The sequence below is a fragment of the Alligator mississippiensis genome, chromosome 10 (genome assembly GCF_030867095.1).
Source record: "Alligator mississippiensis isolate rAllMis1 chromosome 10, rAllMis1, whole genome shotgun sequence".
NCBI lineage: Eukaryota > Metazoa > Chordata > Crocodylia > Alligatoridae > Alligator > Alligator mississippiensis.
Window position 1 is genome coordinate 16,946,126 of NC_081833.1, and position 16,139 is coordinate 16,962,264.

Sequence of the window (16,139 nt, forward strand, 5' to 3'; positions counted from 1 at the left end):
TGGAGTCAGAGCCCAAAGGCCTCAATGAAAATCTTCTCAAAGTAACATCACCCTTTGACTTCATTACAAGGGATCTACTTGTGCATCCTTAGTGACGAGCTCCCCTAAATGGCAAGTGTTGCATTTACAGCCAGCTCTCACCCTGACTTGCCTGGGCGTACCAAATAATCCACAGCCATCCACAAAATAATGTCCTGGTTCCTTATCTTGAGCCCTGACTCCCCACACAGACTTGCCTCCCTGCAGCCATTTAAGTCCCCAGGATTTTCTGCACGTGTCAGTGGACCCGAGTGCCTCTTAGGAGAAAGGACAGATCGTAGGTGACTTTAGAGACATGGACACAGGATGTCCCAGGCAGACCGTTTTAGAGGAAGCGTGGTGTGTTTGTCAAAGTCTATGCGCTGGGAGGCAGAAGCCATGGCTTGATTCCCAGCTCCAGCCCCGACGCACTGTCTGGAGCCAGGCCCAAGTCCCTGTCCTGTTTGTCTGTATAATGACCATCACACCTGATCTTATGCTTTCATGCTATGGCCCATCAGCCCGGTATCTGAGCACTTTCCCCATCAAATTGAGACAACACCAAAGTGTGCTGGCGTGTTAGTGGCCTGGTCAGGGCAGCTGTCCCGCAGAGGTGTGGGGCTGTAGGAGAGGAGCAAGTGCAGCTGCAGTTCTTCAGGCTAAGAAGGATCTAAGAGTCAAATCAGACGGTAATCGCCACTTTCCCGGTGCTGCCAGAGATGCTGTGGTGCGGCAGAAACCTGTGGAAACTCCAGGACAAATTCGATCCAAGTAATGGGCCCCAGAGGAAATCACCAGGGGCTCCCAGCTTCCAGGTAATACCTGGGGAAGCCTGAGGGATTGGACTCAGATTCACTTGAAGATTTGGGGGAGCTCATTTCGCACCAAGCCCCGAATACTAAGGGAAAATACCTGATACTTCAGGATCAAACAACACTTTCCCATGACCCCTCCTGCCCCTGACCAAGGGTAGTTGGGCAGCATTTCAGACCTCTCTGCTATAGTTATAAGTGATAAAACTATCAAAGCACCCTTTACTTCTTTAATAAATGAAATGGATGCACCATTCCTTACGCAGTGATATAGCTCCCTGGAGGAGAGGTGCAAAGCACTTCCCTCTTCTCTTAATACCAGGTCAGGCAGTAAAAGGAGGGTTAATGTTCCAATATGAGGGTTAATATTCCTGTAGCTTAAATTCAGCCGGGGCCCAGACCTGTGGGGCTTGCTGAATGAGTGACCCATACCGCAGGCACTGTTGGTACTGCTGGAGATGACAGTGAACTTTTCTGTCTCCAGTGAAGAAAGCTGAACAATTTTACCCTGAAAAATCAGGCCCTGGAAATACCACCAGCAGCACACACTGTGCAGGAAAGCCGGGGACAGCATTAAACATTGTAGGAAGAGAAATGCTAGTCTCACGTGTGTGGGGAATTGGTCACATTGCATGCAGGCAGTAATGAGAGTAGAAACCCCTTCCTAAACAGGACACTGAAAAAATTATCTCATCACCCAGAATGAGCATGAGGACATAGGTAGAAATGGCAGGAGGGAGAGGAGTTTCCTGCCAGCCAGGCTCTGTGCAGCAGAGTCGCTGCTGCTGCTGCCCTGGGAAGACCCCAGATGAGACTGCTGGGGCCAGCCCATTGCTGGACCCAGACTCCCCTACTGCTCACAGGGTAACTTGTTGGAGCACGCATGGTGCAAGCATTCCCCGTGGACAACCAGTGGTGGCACAAGCTGCGCCACTGCTAGTTGTTTCCAGGAAACCATACGTCCACACCATGTGCAGACACAGCCATTGAATTTATGCTGCAACTGCTGTAGCTCCACTGTCTGCAGCTGTTTGGCCCTTGTCTACTCACACAGCCCGATGCTTTTCCAGGGTTGTCTGAACGCTCTGCATTTCTTCTCTGTTAGGGCAGACACGACCCCATGCACTCACTGAAGAAGGACAACCAGGTTACCACCCTTTGGTCATGAGTGTTAGGACAATTCAGAGCAAGACTAGACCAGGGCTAGTAGAGAATGGGGAAATTCTGGAACACTACACCACCCCGCAGGGGTCCCGCACAGCGTGTGTGGGTTTCCATTCCTTGGAGCACACAAACCCTGGGGGAAATTATTGCAAGGAAGGGTGGATTTTCTGGGGCCTACAGATCAATTAGATGATGTTTCATTAATACCAGAGGTGGTTGTATGAAGCCGCATGTGTGGTTAGCAGAGGTGAGACCACCCCATTTAAATACGCCTTTTTATCAGCTTGTGATTTATTAGCCATGTGGGAAGAATGTAGACACAGGTAGAGGAGTCTGGGTCCAATCCTGCTCCTACCTTAAAGCTCAGGCAGCTTCACTGATCCTAAAGGATCCTCCTTTCCCCTCCTCCTAACATCAGCACAGACAGTCAAATGAGGGTCTCATATCTCAAATACAACCTGTGGGTTGAACCCAGGGCTGCATCTGCTCCCCCTTCGGACAAGACTGAACATGCCGGGACCTGAAGGGAAAAGTGCATCCAAAGATTCTAAGTTCAGATCTAATATATTCCACTTGCAAAGGGCACCTAAGGCATCTTCTCCACAAGGGAACAGAGGGGGCACGAAAGGCAGAAGAGAAATAGAGTTGAATGTCTTGAGGCACATTCTGGTATTAGCCCCACGGCTGCAATTCTCCAACCCTTCATGGACACGGACCTGTCCATGGATGGCTCCAAAGAAGCTTGGGAACAATGCCATTGCAGCATCTCCATTGCTCTGTGTCACTGTCAGGAGAGCTGCGTTCATCATCACAAGCCTGGCAGTAATAGTCAGCCTTGTCCTGTGCTTGGGCTCCAGTGATGGTCAAGGTGGCTGTGCTCCTTGATGTGGAGACAGAGATTCGGTCAGGAGTGCTGCAGGGACTCTTGTTCTTACTATATATAATCAGCACAGGCACACTGCCAGGTTTCTGTTGATACCACTGCAGATAGTTGCTACCAATATTTCTTCCTGTGCAGGTGAGTTTAGCAGTTTCCCTTGGAGAGATGGACAGTGAAGGAGACTGAGTCATCACGTACTGGGCAAGTGAGTCTGGAATAGAAAGAAAAATTGTGTGGATAGAAAGACTCAGCCACACCACAATCCACTGGCTGGGAAATTGGCTCTGTGGTAGGACCCAGAGGATGGTGGTTGATGGAAGTCAATCATCATCGTTCATTGACTTCCACCAACCACTGACATTAAGTTCATCACGGGGGCACAGAAGGGATTTGGTGAGGTTTTATTCACCAAGGAGCCCCCGGGGGTTAAAAGAAATAATGGCCACAAGCTAGCACAGAGCACATTTAGACTGGACATTAGGAAGAACTTCTTCACAGTTAGAGTGGCCCAGGTCTGGAATGGGCTCCCAAGGGAGGTGGTGCTCTCCCGTACCCTGAAGGTCTTCAAGAGGAGGTTGGATGTGCATCTAGCTGGGGTCACCTAGACCCAGCACTCTTTCCTGCCTATGGAGGGAGTCAGACTTGATGATCTATTGAGGTCCCTTCTGACCATAACATCTAAGAATCTATGAATCTATGGTGCACTGTGAACAGTGAGGTCCCCCACGGCACTGTCCTTTGGCCTACACTATTCAACATCTTCATTAATGATGTGGACATTGGTAACAGAAGCGGACTGGCCAAGTTTGCCGATGATAAAAAACTCTTAGGTAAAGCGTCCACATCTGAGGACAGGAGGGTGATCCAGACTGACTTTGACACAGAAAAATACAAGATTTTCCACCTTGGGAAGAAAGACCTGAAGTATGCTTATAGGCTCAGCAGTGTTATGCTGGTTAGCACAGTGGACAAAAAGGACTTAGGGGTCATGATAGACCATAAGATGAACATGAGCCTTCAGTGATGCTGCGGCTAGTAACGTGAGCAAAATGCCGTCTTGCATCCATAGATGCTTCTCAAGCGAATCCCAGGACATCATTCTCCCATTGTACTCGGCCTTGGAGTCCTATGTGTGAGTTCAAGGAGTGCTCTGGCCACCATCAGGCAGATGAATAGATGAAATTCCAAAGTCTTAGGGACATCTGTGCTACTTTCCCCCCTTTCAGGTGTAAATACTCCCCTTGTGAGAGATATGCTACTACTTATTTAGATTGCAGCCATCTGCTCTCTGTGTCTCCAAGAGGACTTGTTTCAGGTGGGTGTTTTCATGGTTTCAGCTCGGTTGGCTGGGTATAAGGGAACGTCATGGTGCTGGCTTCTCCATGGTGTGCAGAGGTATTCATGCAAGTTCCCCCGGGTGATGTGGAGACAGTGGATATCTGAGCAAGCCATGATTGGTGGCACTAATGCAGATCCAGGCAGTAGGGAAGCTACAGTTTTTCCTCCCAAGCTTGAAAACACTGATGGTGAGTTCACCCTATTGTCAAATGTTGCCCTTCCACCTTCCCTTCCCATGTCCTAAATGCTCAATAGGAGCCCTTCTGTGTAGGCAGATGTCCCGGAGACAGTGGAGAAGGCGCTTGTGCTGCAGAACTTCACAAAATGTGTTTTGGGGGACTACAATTGCATTTCATGTGATTTCCCTGAAGCAATGTGTGCTCTCACGAAAGAAGAGACCCACTGCCTTTGACGGCTGCAGTTTCTCAAGAAGACTAAACATTGGCTTTCTCTGAGAGATGCTTGGTGTCTAAAAAGGTTGAGAACAACAGTTGTAGACTGACGACAGGTTTGGACGATAAACCACATGCTGGAATGAACACCGGTGCTGTACTGTGGAGCTTTTATGTTCCTGGGACCTGGCCCTGCCCTCCCAAACCCTCGTTTAGAGCATTTAGAGCAGTAACAGAATAGTCCTTCTATAGTACCTGACCAAGCGAGCTGTTCTTAAAAAAGCTAATGCATCTTAGACATAGTTAGTCGGTAAGGTGCAACTTTGCCTTGCCTTCTGCCTGACTTCAGACTAACATTGCAAATTCTCTCTCTCTGCTAATGGTAACATATTTTACCATCCTTTTTATCATGCATGTTCTTTCTGAATGGAGAGGGGTCTTCTGCAGGCTGGTGGGGGAGGATGAAAAAAGGATGAACTTCAGGATGTTGATGATGAACTGAAAAACACACCAGGGGGAACCTCCTTTTCCTGGAGCTGCCTGACCCCTTGGGTCCAGCTGAAATCTTTGAACCCTCTGCACAGTGTTGGACCAGCTCTTCTCCTCCAAAAATCTCTCATAGACATCTTCCTGCTTATCCAGACCTCCCTGAGATCAATGAGAAAGCAACTCCACAAATCCCCAGGATCTTAATTCTCACATGTCCCCCATTTCTGACAGTAGTCCTCACTAAAGAGACAGTGTGACTCATTCACTTCATAACAGCAGGTTTGGGCCTCTCTTCCCCATTGCTTTGTATTGTTGGCATTGGATTCACAACCCAACCCCACTACCTTTGCTCTGGGTGAGCACAAGCTTCAAATCGGCCACAACCCCTGCCACTTGATAATAGGTAACTTTATTAATTCACAGTGACCGGAAATAAAAGCCATGCAGGCAAAGCAAGTACAACATAAATTACCCAAATTTCCCAGTCCCAGCATATACACAAGGTGAGCAGTCCATCCGGCCAGTACGTTAATGCAACCTTGAGGGTCTTTGCTTGAGTGTCCAACACCAGCAGCCTCACAGGATTACTGGGGGCCAGGCCTATATCTATCTCCATTATGAAAATAAAGTGTGGATGTTTTCAGTTCCCCAAGATGTGTGGCCATGCTGTTTATCTTGCTGGGTTAGGCACCCTGTTTCTTTCTGAAGCCTGGTATACCTGTTTATGAGACCCGGTCTTTTAACATTCAAGTAACCCTTGCTGCTATAACTATTATTGTTGTGTGTGCATATAAAACCTATAAGCCAGTTTCCAAAAGGGAGCGGGCTTGCTTTCCACTGGTGTGTGCACTCCCAGAGATTGGTAAATGGCGGTGCATGTGCCCCCCAGATGTGGGCTGTCAGCTGTGGGTTTGGGGCTTCCCACCCTGCTGCCCTTCCTTGGGACCCGCACGGCCCAACGGGCAGGTCTCAGCATGGGGGGGTGGGGCAGGGCAGGGAGGTTCAGTGCCACTGCCACAAGGAGCCCTGTGATAGCCGTGTCTCCATAGCAAGGAGGCCCCTGCCTGATTGGCTGTAGCGGGGGTAGCGACAGTGCTGAGTTGTGCCCCCCTCTGCTGTTGGGCAGACAAGGGTAGACTTCCCATAGTAGCACAGCTATCACAGGTTTAATGGTGATAGCAGCAACATCGAGTTTGTCTGAGGTGCCCCACTGGGTCTTGTTCACTGGGCCGTGGAGGCCCTAAGGGAAAGGGCAGCAGGGCGGGGAGACTAAACCCCAGAGACGACGGCTCCACTCCTCCCGCACCCCGACCCCCATGGGCTCTGCCCATCTCTGTTCTGGTTGTGCCATCTGCAGGGTGGTGCGAATGGGGTGGAGGGCTTGGGGTTGGGTGAACAGGTGTCTCATGCTTGCATTTTCAAAAGATGGTCACAATAGGAGACGGCCAACATCTGAACAAGCAGTAGTGACCGTAGTGACACAGAACCACGCCGCCGTCGATCACATTGCTTCCTTTCACAATTGTTTTGAAGGCAGGATGGTGAATCCTCCTTCTCTCAACTATCACCCTTCTCCCAGCCCCCACTGTCCCTGCAAAGGTTCTGGGACAATCATCCTGTGTACCCAGACCTCCAAGGAAGTGAGTGAGAAGACATACCCTCCAGTGGCTGGAAAGGATTCAGGATTGATAGGAATCACTCTCATTTCTCACATGTCCCCGTTCTGACAGGAACGATCACTAAAGGAACAGTGCAACTTGCTTCCTTTGTAAGAAGAGGTTTGTGTCGCACTTCCCCATTGCACTGTGACATTGTGTGGAGTGCTACTGCCAGCATAACCACCGCAATAGTAATCAGCCTCGTCCTGGACTTGGACTCCAGTGATGGTCAGTGTGGCCGTGTTACCGGACTTGGAACCAGAGAACCGGTCCGAGACACCGGAGGGTCTGTTATTATCATATTTCATAATGAGCAGGGGGGCACTCCCAGGTTTCTGTTGGTACCAATTCGCTCCGTAGCTACCAATGCTACTGCCCGTGCAGGTGATCGTAGCAGTTTGTCCGGGAGAGACGGACACCGAAGGCGGCTGAGTCAGCGTGGTCTGAGCAAGACAACCTGGAACAAGAGAGAACACACAGGCATGAAATAACCCCTCGTATCGAGATCTGCAGGCAGCCAGGGGACAAAACCCCCATTTCAGCACCTGAGCAGCACATGAGCAATACGAGGAGGAGCGGGGCCAAGGCCATGGTGGAAATCCAGACCAGCTCTGCCTGCTCAAGGAAACCAGTCGCTGGCTGGGACCATTCAAGTCTCTTTAAATGCCCACAGCTGAGATCGGCCCCTTCATGTAAATCTGCCCTCTGCTCACTGGCTGCTGCTGGCACCTTATTCCTGCCGATGAGAAAACCCCGGAGGAGAAGGGAGGGACTCTGCGGCCCGTGCTCCTCCCATGTGCACTGGTGTCGGCCCATATTGTGGTCACTCAAGTGAGGACAGAGGACCTGGGGAAACTGCCCTGTTTGTTTTGTTTTTTACAAGGAGATAACAAAAGAAAATGCAGAGGCAAGCATACTCTGCTGCCCATTTCCTCACCCAGAACCATTTCACAGGCCTCGTCCATTGTTTCTGGTCAGAAACTTCCATGTCGAACTACATGGGAGATTAGAGACTGGGGTAACGATCTCTGCTGAACAAGGACGTGTTACCTGAGAGGTGACTGTCCTTGGGACTGTGGACTAGAGGTGGACAGTGGGTCTCACCTCAAAGAAGGTCCACTGGACTTCAAAACGCGAGGCATCACTCTGAGCTCACTTTGACACCTCTGGTATTCAGCCCCTATCAGCATCTAGAAACATGATTCAAGGCATCTCAAGGAAGTGTGACTGAGAGATCTGTGAGTTGAATCAATCTTGGAAGTATTTGCACCTTATGTGAGTATCTTAAAATCCTTAAACTGATCGATGCCTAACAGCGCGTATATTTTCCCATATTGACAACCCTCTGTTCTCATCCCTGATCTCCAACAGAGAAACGGTGGAATGGGGAGAAACCAGGAATATGGACAGAGCTTGGATTGAAAGAAGAGAGAGAAGCTGGAAATATGACCTGTTTTCTAAAATTAACACAATAACAGAGTCCCAAGAGAAGACTGTGGCATTTTTCCCTTTTTAAGATTATAATTTGGTGTGGATATATGTCATGTGGTAGAAGAGTTTCATTTCTCTGCTCATTGTGCTATTTTTTTTTCTTTTACATTCACTTATCTTAGGGACAAGGGTGTTGTCCCATTCCCAGATTTTGTGAGCAGGCATTCCTGCCCCGCAAGGGGCTGTCACAGCTCGGTCTGCGTGTCCTTTGCATGAAAAGGCCTTTGAAACTGCTTTTCATTTCTGCTGGAAATGTGGAATCATTCACAATCCACCCAGATGCACTCCTGGCTCTGTGCAGCTTGTGTCCTCCATGGTCACTGTAACAGGAACAGATGCCTCCTTTTTTTGACAATTTATGGGTACAGATTGCCCCCTGGTGTTTCTACTCACAATGTAGCCCAGTCTACTACCCATCCCACTGTACATGTCCCTGCAGATTGGAGAGGGGTTTGACACCCTCTGGTCCAGCTCTGCAACCTCTGGACAAAGCCGGACCAACTAACGGCTCCAAAGTGGGAATCACTGGGGGACCAGATAAGACTGTGGGAAGCCCGAAGGATCAGACTCCCCCTTAGCTGCTGATTTTAAGAACTGATGTGACACCAAACCCCAGAAAAATGATGTGGAAAGACTGGATACTGCCAGAGTCAGTGTGGCTGCCCTGTCGGGGGTGTTTCTCCACTGAGGAACCCAACTCACTGCGTCCGACCTCCTACCAAGCTCCGAGTGCCTCCCCAGGGGCACCTCACATCTGGCCGCCCCCCTTCCTGGAGCACACCCACTATCCTGGGGTCACCGCTCCCAGCACCCAGGGTTCGGGACTGTTTCCAGGCCTTATGCCCCCTAGGGTACACAGGCCATGAGTGTGCTTGACCCATTGCTAGAACTTGGGTTGCTTCCTTTAGCCTGAACCACAAAAAGTAGCCTCCCTTGGTCATCCAAGCCAAGGCAATACAAAAGGCATGCCCAAACCCTCTCCCAGTGAGCCCACCACACTTGGTACAGTGGAGAACTCTATTGGTTGCAGAGAGGAGACTTGGGGAAGGGTGCAGGATAGAGAGGTATCACACAGTAACCTGACAGCAAACAGTGTAGCTGTGTAGTCTTTGAACACGCATCTTCTTTACAGCAAACTATATTTCTAGTTAAGGTTCAGGTAAATTACAAGTGTCATCCAGAGTCTGACTGAGCTTTCCTCTGGAGGCAGGCAGTTCTTCCAGGAAGAAGGGCTCTTTTATAACTTTGTGTGACCTCATCACTAAGTTTGCACCAGAAACAGCCCCCTTGGCTGATGCCCAGTGCTTTCAAATGACCTCACCTTTGGGGCCTGTGAAGACCAGATGTTTTTGAGTGTTACCCAATCAATTTAAAAAGCATCATTGGACAACTAAGAGATTGACATCTCTTGAATCACTGTCCCTCTGCCATGAGGTTAGGGCTAAATCAAAAGAGACTAATTTCGCTCCCCCTGTACCTGCTTGAAGTCCTGTAGTAGCCATAACCTGGGACAACCAGATTGACAGACACGAAAGGAGACAATGGCAAATAGAAACCTGATAGAAGAGGATGGGAAGATACTGAGATGGCTTTTTGTGACCGTCAGGACCAGAGAAACTTTTCCATTGCCTTTTTCTTTGTCACCATGTGGCAGAAGAGGTGGTTGCAGCCTCTCCACTGCATAGTTACACAGGACATTGCCTGCCAAGCAGTGAAGCTCCTTAGCCTCCATTAGCACAAGAATATCTTTTTCTCCTCTCTGAAATGCAGTGGGCAGGGAAGGTGTTCCCACTGCCGTGCACCTGGGGGTAGTTAGATCCAATGGGAGAAAACACCTGGATTGCTCTCTTAGGGTAGGGCTTATCCTCTCTCCTAAGGGCCCAGCTGGGATACAGACTCCCGGGTGACACGTGTTAATGACCCTCTCTCTTTTTAATGGCCTGGATCTTCCACTCCTCCTTTCTTCTGCAATTCTGCTGTTAGCTGCTCCTGGTACTGCAGCTCATATCTCACAGCCCTACAGACTGCTTTTCCCTCATTGTAATAAAGTTGGATGGTAGCAAAAACAGACATTAACCTGAGCAATATAGCTCTAGACCCCTAGTAAAGATTCTAGTTCAGTCTTACCAGGAGAAAACTGTGCTGTCTTACATGGAATCAGGGACCACACCATCTGCACCCCGCTCCCTTTCCAAAAGCCTACATCTGTCCATGGGCGTCACTTTTCGCTGTGATATTCCCCACATGGAAATGCCTCTGCACTGCTTCTGGCAGGCATTTTGTAGACTTGCAATATATTAATATGCTAAAGGGGATGATGGTAGCTGAGAGGGAAGCCACATTGAAGTCCCAATTATTTCTTCCCCTGTTGTAAAAGCCTGAAGGGGATTGGTCTGAGTTTCTACGATCACTCTTCCCTGCACACAACTTCCCTTGCAGAGTCCCTAGTAGAAGTCTACCTGCATGCCCGGACCTCTCCGGGGTGACTGAGGATCTGTCTCCTCAGGTGACCGGGAAGGTTTTGTGGTTCATTGAATCAGTCGCACTTGTTCCCCTTCCCCCATTTCTGACAAGAGCTCTGACTTGGAAAACAGCCAACCAGCTCTGTTTGGTTGCACATGTTTGTGACTCACTTCCCCATTGCCCTGTGGCACTGTGTCAATCTCTGCTGTCTCTATGCCATTCCTGGCAGTAATAGTCAGCCTTGTCCTGTGCTTGGACTCCAGTGATGGTTAATGTTGCCATGTTCCCAGATTTGGAGCCAGAAGTTGGTCAGAGATGCCTGAGGCTCAGATGCTATTGTTGTATAAAAACAGGACGGGAATGCTGCCTGGTTTCTGTTGGTCCCAACTCACACTGTAGCTACCCACATTTCTTCCTGTGCAGGTCAGTTTAGCAGTTTGTCCTGGAGAGACGGACACCGACAGTGACTGCGTCATCACGTCCTGGGCCAGGGAACCTAGAAGAGAAGAACAACCTAAGTTTATAGAAAGACTTGGTTTAACTTTAACTTCAGTTACCCAGATCTCTAGGTAGCCAGGTGAGAAACCAAATGCATTATAATACCAGAGCAGTATGTGAGCTCTGCAAGAAAGAATGGGACCCTGGCCATGGTGGGAATCCAGACCAGCTTGGCTTACAGGTTTCTGGCTGAGACAATTTGACTCCTCAAAAGCAACAGAGCTGAGAACAGCCCCTTCATGCAAATCTGCTCCCCTCACACGGGCTCCTAGAAATGTACCACATTCACCGATCTGACGCCCTCTGATGGGGAACTCTGAAACTCCTTGTTCCCTCTGTACTATGGTGTAAAACTGAAGGTAATTTTACTGATGTCACAGTGTTCTTCAGATGCTGTCGGTGATCACTGGATTCAGGCTGTGCACTTTCTAATATTTCATATAATCACAGAATCATAGAAGCAGGGTGGGAAGGGACCTTGTTGATCTTCACGTCCGACCCCCTGCCTGGGCAGGAGGGAACCTGGGCTCAAGTGACCCCAGCCAGGTAGGCCTCAAGCAGCTTCTTAAAGACCCGCAGGGTAGAAGCCAGCACCACTTCCCTTGGAAGTTGGTTCCAGATCCTAGCCGCCCTGACTGTGAAGTAGTTCCTACGGATGTCTAATCTAAACCTACTCTCCAACAACTTCGGCCATTATTCCTTGTTATCCCGGGGGGCGCTAGGGGAAACAAGGTCTCCCCCAAACCCTTCTGGTCCCCCCTAGTTAGTTTATAGACGCTCACTAGGTCCCCCCTCAGCCTTCTCTTGTGAAGGCTGAACAGGTTCAGGTCCTGTAGCCTCTCATTGTAGGGTCTGCCCTGCTGTCCCTGGATCATGCGGGTGGCGCTCCTCTGGACCCTCTCAATGCTGTCCACATCCCTCTTGAAGTGGGGTGCCCAGAACTGGACACAGTACTCCAGCTGTGGCCTGACCAGTGTCGCGTAGATGGGGAGGATCACCTCCTTGGCCCTACCTGAGATGCACTTGAGGATGCACGATAGGGTCCAGTTCGCCCTGCCGATCATGACCTCGCATTGTCGGCCCATGTTCATCTTGGAGTCAATGAGGACTCCAAGGTCCCGTTCTGCCTCCATGCTCTCAAGCAGGGAGTTTCCCATCTTATAAGTGTGCTGCTGGTTACTACTGCCCAAGTGAAGCACCCTGCACTTGTTTGTGTTGAAACACATCCTGTTTTTGTTAGCCCACCCCTGCAAACTATCCAGGTTTTGCTTAAGTCTTTCCCTCCCTACTAATGTGCCCACCTCAGCCCAAATTTTAGTATCATCAGCAAATTTGAACAAGTTGCTTTTCACCCCATCATCCAAATGGCTGATAAAGAAATTGAATAGCACGGGCCCAAGTACCGAGTCCTGGGGGACTCCGCTGCCCACTTCCCCCCAGGTCGAATATGACCCGTCCACCACCACCCTCTGAGTATGACCCTTCAGCCAATTAGCAATCCATCTGACCATGTAGGCATCAATGCAACAGTCACCTAGTTTTTAATGAGGATGGGGTAGGAGACAGTGTCAAAGGCCTTGCTGAAGTCCAGAAAGACTACAGCCATGGCGACACCTGCATCCAATGCTTTTGTGACCTGATTGTAAAAGGCAGTCAGGTTGGTCTGACATGACCTGCCCCTAATGAAACCGTGCTGGTTGCCCCTCAGCATCATCCCCGATGCTGGCCCATCACAGATGTGCTCCTTGATGATCTTCTCAAAGAGATTCCCCAGGATTGAGGTAAGACTGACAGGCCTATAGCTGCCCGAGTCCTCCCTCCTCCCTTTCTTAAAGGTGGGGACCACATTGGCTATCTTCCAATCATCTGGCACCTGGCCTGAGCACCCCGAGCACTCGTAAAGCTGTGCTAAGGGCCCAGCAATAACCCCTGCTAGCTCCCTCAACACCCTGGGGTGGAGAGCATCTGGACCTGTTTACTTGAACACATCCTGCCCCTCCAGAAGCACTCTAACACGGTCCTCCTCGAGGCGTTCCCCTCGAGTCCGTCTTGAAACATGGTGGAGGAGTCCCGGTCCCTGCACAAGAAAACGGAGGTGAAGAATTTGTTAAAGATGTCTACCTTCTCCTCTGGCACGACCACCAGATTGCCCAGCGCATCTTGCAGGAGCCCCACATTTCCCGGTGCCTTCTTCATCCTCCCTATATATTTGAAAAAGGACTTTTTATTATCTTTGATCTTGAACGCTAGTCCTAACTCTATGTTCACCTTAGCTTTCCTAACTGCTCCCTACAGGCCCGAGCAGTGGAGGTATTCTCTTCTTTGGAGATAGCCCCCGCTTTCCACTGGGTGTACGCTGCCTTTTTGGCAACCAGGCATTCCTGGACTTCCTTGGTGAGCCAGGGAGGCTTTCGGGCACTCCTGCCCACTTTGCTTCTTGTTGGGATCGTCACCCCTTGGGCCCTGAGTATCGCCTCCTTAACAAACGACCACTCATCTTGGGCACTGAGTTCCCCTGACCTCCAGAACCCCAGCGCCTCTCCCACCAATCTCCTCAACTCGTTGAAGTTGGCCCTCTTGAAGTCTAGGGCTACCGCCTTGCTGCAGGCCCTTGACACCCTGTGTTGGATGGTGAATTCCAACAACCGATGAGCGCTATCACCCAGGTGGTCAAGGACCTGGAGCCCCCTTACCAGATCATCGCCTGTGACCAGGACCAGGTCCAACAGGGCATTTCCTCTGGTGGGACTGTGCACCTCCTGGGTGAAGTGGAGGTCCTGTATCTCGGACAGGAACCTTCTGGAACGGTCCGACATGGCTGACTGCTCCTCCCAGCAGATGTCCGTGTAATTTAGATCACCCATGACAACTATATCCCTTGCCTTAAGTGCTTCTGCAAGCTGGCCCGAAAATTCCCGGTCCAGCTCCTCCCTTGGTTGGGGAGTCTGTAGTAGACCCCACCGTTAAATCCCTCTCTCCACAACCCCCTTGTATCTTGACCCAGAGCACTTCAGCTTGCCCCTCCTCTGACCCCATTTCACTGGCAGAAGATGTGTATTGCTCTTTGACATAGAGCACCACACCCCCTCCCTTCCTTCCTTCTCTATCCCGCCAGTAGAGCCTATAGCCCCTAATGCTAACTGTAATTCCTAATCACCCTAGAGCAAAGGACATGTTCTGGGTCACTGAATCCTCTAGAGCCGCTACAGCCATAAAACCTTCTTTACACCATTTGATTAAAAGTATCTCATCAGCATTGGTACTGCACTGGGGAACCTTTGGGAATTTTTACACAATACACTTTGAACTGCTCAAATGTTAATCAGTGATAGGGCCTTGTTCCACTGTAATTGTGTGTGGCTTCTGGAGCTCTTAGCTGCTGAATTGTTCTCATGTTAACACTTTAAAGTGATTTTAACCACTTGTTATGAGGCTCCAATTTACACCACCTGATGGCAAGATAATCTCAGATGCATAAAAGTCACCTCCTGTCCCATTAAAGGGTGGGCTCCACCCAGGGAGGGAAGGTCACATGACCCTAGCATGAACCATTATGAGTATTATTTATAATGCCCATGGGACTCAGGGACCCCAGGCATGGATACAACCACTCGATGCCTGGTGCTGTGTAGACACATGCCAGACAGACAGTCCCTGCTCCTAATTGCTCCTCATCCAAGTAGCAGGATGTGAGTGGATGTCCTTAGAGAGGATCCATCTGGGAATTTCCGGGGAGTGAAAGCTGTTGCAGGATGTGCCCCATGGGGCTTGAGAGGACCCACATCTCACTACACTTGCTTTATTCCTGTGCCCAACCTGATGTTCCAGCAGTAGTGACCCTGGGGAGAGAACAGGAACGGGGAGCAACCTGAGGGATACTGGAGAGGAGGATAATGATGACAAGGGTAGTGATGGTATATTTGGGGCAAAACCTCCTGAGGACAGACAGAGATTTCCTCATGTAAAATAGGACTAAAATATCTGAGCATAAAGCTTCTCCCAGCAACATCTAAGCTTCAACTTTTATTACAAGAGCCAACGAGCTGTGTCTCTGCCTTGAGAAATACTGAGTACAGAGCTCCTCATGCTGCCAACCGTTACAACTGCCACCAGGTCTTGCCCTGATGAGCACCATCATGTCTAATAATGAACATTATCCCCTGTTTCCTTAATTTGATCTTGCCTCCCCTCACCGTTTTCCTCTCTGCAGTTTCCATTAACGTCCCCAGGGCATTGTTACGTGCTTCAGTGGATTCCACCTGGGCCTGGTGCTGGCCTCTCGTCTGCAGGGTGGCTGAACAACCACAACACCATGCGACAGACACTCATGGGAAAGGGAAATGTCAACCATGTCTCTGTGCCAGCTGTAATTCAGGAGTCACCAAGGATGTTCAGATGCTGGTTCCCAGCATTGAGGTTCCTCTCCAGCCTTTGCTTAAATGCAGCAAAGCCACCAGAGGCTGCTCAGATGGGATAGTGGGACCTGGCAAATCACTCCTCAGGGGCTGCCCTCATGCCTTAAGTGATCTTAGTCCAGGCCCTCCTGATGACCAAACTGTCCAAACAATTAGGGATTGGACCAGCACTTAGAGAGGTGAGGCAGTGTGTCCCTGGTGGACTCTGAGAAGAAAAGGATGTTCTCCAGGTCTGGAGGGGAACTTCTGAGTCTCTCTCAAACCTCGAGACCTGACACTGGCCCCTTCATGCAGATCTCCCCATTGCTAATGTGCTGCTGAAGTCCCTCATGCATGTATTGTTGGGTGCAAAGGACCAATTCACAGGGTCATCAACAAATTCTACGTTATTAGATGGACGCAAAACTCAGATCATAAATCTTGGGGCTGATCCCCTCAAACACACACACATTCATGCGCGCGCACACACACACACAGATACACACAACACACACACACATACACACACACACTCATAGTAG

General features: G+C 49.9%; 1 long non-coding RNA gene across 3 annotated transcripts in view; it reads left to right on the forward strand.

The window, feature by feature from the left end:
- The window catches only part of LOC132243443 (uncharacterized), a 39,006-nt gene that overhangs the window by 19,749 nt on the left and 3,118 nt on the right, over positions 1 to 16,139 (forward strand). The gene's annotated exons all lie outside the window — the stretch shown is intronic.